Below are 6540 nucleotides of genomic sequence, written 5' to 3'. Positions count from 1 at the left end.
GAGAGGCCCGTCTCCTGAACTTCGTGCTTTGAAGACTCCCTTTGGTTCTCTTCTCAATATGTTCTCCCCCACAGGGCCAAACGCCCAGTGTTGAGGCCAGAGGAATAAATGCACACGCAGTGTCCTAGCCTCCATATCATCCTTGAGATACCTGGGACACCAGAACTCCTCATCCAAACGGACCCAAGCCTGCTTCCAGCACCAGCATGCCCTTTGTTGGGGCTATCCTTTGTGGCTTAACAGCCTTGTTGGTGTATGTACTTCCAGGTGGCTATGGCAGGAGCAGGGCTGTACATGAGGAACAGTTAATGATTGGCCCAGGTTGTCCACATACATACAAATGAGTCCTCAAAGGTGGGGGATAAAACTCGGGGTGGGAAGAAAATGCAGACTGGTGAATGAATGCCTGAGGCCTAGTCTAGGGCCATGGGCCTGGAAGGTTGGTGGTAATTCTTCCCACACTGAAGGCTCAAAAGGTAAAGCAGTCCATGAATTCAAAACCCAAACCAGACCTTTCAGGCCATTATGAAAGTCTATTTGTCATGGAAGGAGATGTAACATGTTTTAACGGTTTATTGGTTGAATTAAACATTTTGAATAATTAGGACTATGGCATGTAGGACCCCAACTGAAGTATTGCCTCCGACCTTGCAAATTTTATAAATCTTACAGGTGGGTCACGTCAAACATTTGGCTAACTTTACCCCACCACGAGCCATCAGGCCCTCTCACTGCTGTTTTGTGGTGCTTCAAGGAAACCACATGACTACATCATAGGAAACAGATGAGTTCCTGGTTGTGTACTTGTCCACTGCCCTTGTACTAATTGTGGTGTTTTCCATTGGGTTCTCCCCTCATAGTACAGTAAAGTATGACAAAGACTTAAAACATAGAGCTCAAGGGAAGGTTCCTGCCCGTTCTTTTTTTTTTATTTATTTTTTAATGTTTATTTATTTTTAAGAGGGAGAGACAGAGCATGAGCGAGGGAGGGGCAGAGAGAAAGAGAGAGGGAGACGAAGAATCTGAAGCAAGCCCGATGCGAGTGTTGAACCCAAGATCCATGGGAGCATGACCTGAGCTGAAGTCAGATGCTTAACTGACTGAGCCACCCAGGTGCCCTGGTTCCTCCTGCCCATTCTTAACAAATGGACTACAGGGGCTCTCTGCTGCCATTCTGTGGCTATCACTGGAATCTACCAGACATTGAAATGTATTCCACTGATGCAGTGCCATCCCTATGTGAGTGGCAGATTCTAGCCACATACTGGTAGTTCTTGAGTCCAAGAACGTCCACATTTTGTGATAATTGGGACGCTTACGTGCAGACAAAGCGTTGCTGCCCATGGTGAGGGTGATGTAACAGTGCATGAATGGACATAGCATTCAGTGGCCATTTCATGCCCCCTTACATTCTCACACTGCTGGCATTTTGAGGTAGAACAGGCCCTTAAGGAGGTGACTAATAAAGATTGCTAGAAGTTGCACTACTGTCATGATAACCTGAGGAGCTCTATGAATCTGCTCCCCAATGAAACTGGTAAAAATTAGTTTTGTGGGTTTTTTGTTGTTGTGGTGGTTTAATCAAACAATCTAAATTATCTAGAAATGCTCCTAAGGGCATACAGCCAGTAAAGAAACATTTATTCAAGAATATCTGCTAAAATCTGATAAGGGCTGTGGGGTGCCTATGTGGCTCAATCAGTTAAGCATCCGAATCTTCGTTTCAGCTCAGGTCATGATATCACGTCGGTGGGTTCGAGCCCCACATTGGATTTCAAACTGAAAGCCGGGTGTGAGCTTGGGATTCTCTCTCCCACTCCCTATTTCTCCTCCGCTCCCCCACTTGCTCAAGCACATGTGCGTGCTCTCTCAATCTCTCAAAATAAATAAATAAACACAAATAATTGATAAGGACAGTGAGAATCAGTGGCATTTGAGCCAAAACCTATACCCCTCTTTCCCTCCTTTGTCAGCAAGAGAGAAACTCCAAATTGGTACAGCCAAGAAAGCAGGGTACCTTCTCCCCCCTTCTCCCAGAGTGATCTTTCCAGAAAAGGCAGAGCATCAACATTTCTCATATTGCTCCAGCTACCTATTGCTGACATGAAGTCTAGGTGCGTATAGTCCGAGGTGGGGTTCCCGTCTTCCATGCAGTTTCCCCCTATAGGATTACCTTCGATGCAGCACAACTGAGAATATTGGGGCCCCCGTTTAGTAAGAGATTCCACACTAGGTGAGTCAAACCAAGAAGACCTGAAACTACTGTCCCCCTCCACTGAATCAGCAGCTCCCAAAGCAGGAGTGTTACCCATTAAGAAGTACACCATTCCCAGTTCCTCATCTATAGCTCATAGACTTTTTCCCAAGAAGCAGGCCATTAAACAGGGGGCTCTGCATCTCTTCCCAAGGGAAGTGAATCAATTTGCAATAGACGATGAAGAAGTTGAAGCTTATAGCCCTCTCAAAAATAATAGTTTGTGGTTAAGAGCAATTAAGAGTAAGAGCCTAAATGTCCATCAACTGATTAATGGATAAAGAAGACGTGGTTTATATATACAATGGAATTCTACTTGTCAATGAGAAAGAATGAAATCATGCCATTTGCAACAAGGTGGATGGAACTGGAGGGTATTATGCTGGGTCAAATAAGTCAGTCAGAGAAAGACAGATATCATATGTTTTCACTCATATGTGGATCTTGGGAAACTTAATAGAAGACCATGGGGGAAGGGAAGGGGGAAAAAGCAGTTACAAACAGAGAGGGAAGGAGGCAAACCATAAGAGACTCTTAAATGCAGAGAACAAACTGAGGGTTGATGGGGGGTGGGGGCGAGGGGAAAGTGGGTGATGGCACTGAGGAGGGCACTTGTTGGGATGAGCACTGGGTGTGGTATAGAAACCAATTTGACAATAAATTATATTTTAAAAAATGAATAAAAGAAGAGCTGGAAAAAAAAGAGTAAGTGAGTAGAATTATTCAAATTAAAAACTAAACTGTAAGAAAGCTAGTTTACCAGGGTGCCTCGGTTGCTCAGTCGGTTAAGTGTCTGACTTCGGCTCAGGTCATGATCTTGTGGTTCGTGGGTTCAAGCCCCACATCAGGCTCTGTGCTGACACCTCATAGCCTAGAGTCTGCTTTGTTTTCTGTGTCTCACTCTCTGCCTCTCCCCCGCTTGTGTGCGCCCTCTCTCTCTCTCTCCTCTTTCTCTCTCTCTCTGTCAAAAATAAATAAACATTAAAAAATTTTTAAAAAAAGAAAGCTAGTTTGCCAGAGAGAACCAGGGAAATGTACAACTAAGAAGAGCCCCACTGGGGTAAGAACAAATCACAAATACTAACCTGAAAACTGTCCCATCAAAGGAACCCAAATTTAATTGGTTCAGTCTATTGAGCAATTTATGCCCAATCCTGCAACTCATGAAGATTACCAGCTGAGTGTGGCCAGGGAAAGAGACAATCAAAAGTAGCCTTGCAAAAAATACTCATCCTTGAGTGATTGAAGGCATATCCAAGCCTGTGCTTGGTTTCTTGAGGAGGAAAATCAGAGGTTTCATGCTTTGGGGGAGGTGGAATAGACTTCCAAAATGTCACTAAGCAAATAAATAGAAAAGCAAAGAACAATTACAAGCACCAGAGGAGGAGTCAGTAGCCAGAGTTGCTACAACATATTATCTCAAATGTGCAATTTCCCACAAAAGATTAAGAGACATGCAAAGGAACAAGGAAGTCTGACCCCAGTTTTGATTTACTCCTATTCACCTCATTGGTGAGAAAGGGATGTTCCACCCTAAACAGTATGCGATGGCCAAATGCACAACACCTGATGCCAGGCAGATGAACTAAAACTTAAGTTTATTAATCAATTATACAGCCCTGAAGGAAATCATTCCAGCCCGCACAAGGCCACGTGAAAATGGCACTTGAAAACAGAGTGGCTTAGCAGAGACTGTGGGAGGCAGGCTTTATAGTTACAAGAGGTTGGGGTGACCCTTAATTTTTACAGGAGGTTGTGATCAGTTGGAATAGTTTTGCAATCTGGCAAGGAAATGAAAGCTATTGGGCTGAGGATTGGGTGGAACCTGAGGATATATTTCTGCCAGCACAGGTTTACATGAAGCACCCATAAGAGATGAGGTTGAGGTGTGCCTGGGTGGCTCAGTCGGTTAAGTGTCTGACTCAATTTAAGCCCAGGTCATGATCTCACAGTTCGTGAGACTGAGTCCTGAGTCAGGCTCTGTGCTGACAGAGGGGAGCCTGCTTGGGATTCTCTCTCTCTCTCTCCCTTTCTCTCTGCCACTCCCCTGCTTCAGCTCTCACTCTCTCAAAATAAATAAACTTTTTAAAAAAGATGACGTGAGAACAAGAAAAGCCTTTTTTTTTAATATATGAAATTTATTGTCAAATTGGTTTCCATACAACACCCAGTGCTCATCCCAAAAGGTGCCCTCCTCAATACCCATCACCCACCCTCCCCTCCCTCCCACCCCGCATCAACCCTCAGTTTGTTCTCAGTTTTTAAGAGTCTCTTATGCTTTGGCTCTCTCCCACTCTAACCTCTTTTTTCTTTTTTTTTCCTTCCCCTCCTCCATGGGTTTCTGTTAAGTTTCTCAGGATCCACATAAGAGTGAAAACATATGGTACATGTCTTTCTCTGTATGGCTTATTTCACTTAGCATCACACCCTCCAGTTCCATCCACGTTGCTACAAGGGGCCATATTTCATTCTTTCTCATTGCCATGTAGTACTCCATTGTGTATATAAACCACAATTTCTTTATCCATTCGTCAGTTGATGGACATTTAGGCTCTTTCCATAATTTGGCTATTGTTGAGAGTGCTGCTATAAACATTGGGGTACAAGTGCCCCTATGCATCAGTACTCCTGTATCCCTTGGGTAAGAAAAGCCTTTTTGCCATCAAATCAAATACAGGCAATATGTCGTGCCTGAGCAAAAATGAAATACTCAGATTTTAGGAAAGCCTACTTTCAGGAGGAGAAAATCCACCAAAGAATGAAATCAGCTTGTTAACATAAATTTATCAAATCATTGGAGGAAGCACATTGACGAGAGAGAAAATCCATTGAAACAAAATAGAATTGGACTTCATATGGACAATAATTTGAACACATCAACACCAAGAGCACAAGAAAGGCCTGACAAGTATCACAAATGCTGGTAGTTATGAAATGACAAATAAACATGTAAAGCAAACTGGAAAATAGGACATAATCCTTTCTCAGGCAATCTCGCATGGACTAAATTTTGGGGTCCCTATTTCCTCCTATCTTCCACTTTTTTTAGCATTGAATAACTGACACATCAGGATCAGATTCTCCAGGACAGGCTGCAAAATTGAAGAGATAGTAAAAACACTTGATAAGGAACAAGTGGATGAGGTTGCTTCTGATAGTCCTGAATCAACTAATGGAGCAGTTAATTCAAATCAAGCAGTTCAAGGGAGGCTATCAATAAATAATGTTTCAGAGGAAGCAGAAGAAACAGTTCTTTGGGATATCTCACCACTATCTAGATAGTGGTTATTCATCTGTGAGTTGGACTGGAAAGTATTAGATCTTTATTATGTCATGCAATATGTTCCACGACTAACAGAAGAACAATTAAATTGGAAATCTACCTTTCTACTGAAAACCAGAAGCACACTGGAATTCTGCCTACTTTTAGACCTATATTAAACACTAAGTGCACTGTAGTCTAAATGAGCTAAGAGATGCAGACCTTACTTTTCCAGTCCATATCCAAGATACTATTGATCAGATTTATGTGAGATTAAGACTATTCTTCCAGGAATCCTTGAAACCAATATCTCAGATTTATAAGATTATTGTTTTTACTACTCTTAAGAGGGTATAAGCAGATATTATCTAAATATGTTAGCTCCTAAAAGGCAACTAGTGAGGCACTGGCCTTTCTGTGAAAGTTGTGTTTGTTTACAAGCAACATATACAAAGAACTTATCTTCGGAAGACATCTTTCAAAAACTGTAATAGTTGACAAACCACCACAAGCCTTTACATACCAGCTTTTCAATAGAATCCTTATAGAAAGCTGGTTTGTAGAGTAAACTCTCAATGTACTCCTAAATGTGATTACGTATATTTAGAAGCTTGTAGACCTGAATGATGATGTTCAACTTCACATCAAAGGAAAATTTTGATTGCGTGATTTGCTTTCCCCAGATTAACTACAAAGATTTCTCAAAACAATGAAGGGAGAGAGAAAACAGGTCCCTTTTAGACTAAGGCAACACATTCTTACTCCTTTTGAAAATTTACATTTTGTAACCCATCTTGCTTTTCTTAATTTTGGTGTTCAGTGATAATCAATGGTTACAGAAAGAAACTTTACCTATCTCAGCTTACATACACAGAGTAGGTAGGCTGAAACAAAAAATCCTTTGGAACTCATGCAACTCTGAATTTTTTTATGTACAGAACATCTGAAGTTTATATAGAATTATGTTTCTGCCACAAGCAGTTTGGTCCCATAGTCACACAGGGTTTTATTTAAAAAAAAAAAA

General features: G+C 41.9%; 1 pseudogene; it reads left to right on the top strand.

Annotated features, from left to right (window-relative positions):
- Positions 1 to 426: 426 nt before the first annotated feature.
- On the top strand, positions 427 to 6204 carry LOC106986395 (CTD small phosphatase-like protein 2; annotated as a pseudogene).
- The last annotated feature ends 336 nt before the right edge of the window (positions 6205 to 6540 follow it).

The sequence above is a fragment of the Acinonyx jubatus genome, chromosome X (genome assembly GCF_027475565.1).
Source record: "Acinonyx jubatus isolate Ajub_Pintada_27869175 chromosome X, VMU_Ajub_asm_v1.0, whole genome shotgun sequence".
In the NCBI taxonomy this organism is placed as follows: Eukaryota; Metazoa; Chordata; class Mammalia; order Carnivora; family Felidae; genus Acinonyx; species Acinonyx jubatus.
This window is presented reverse-complemented; position numbering and strand designations above follow the sequence as displayed.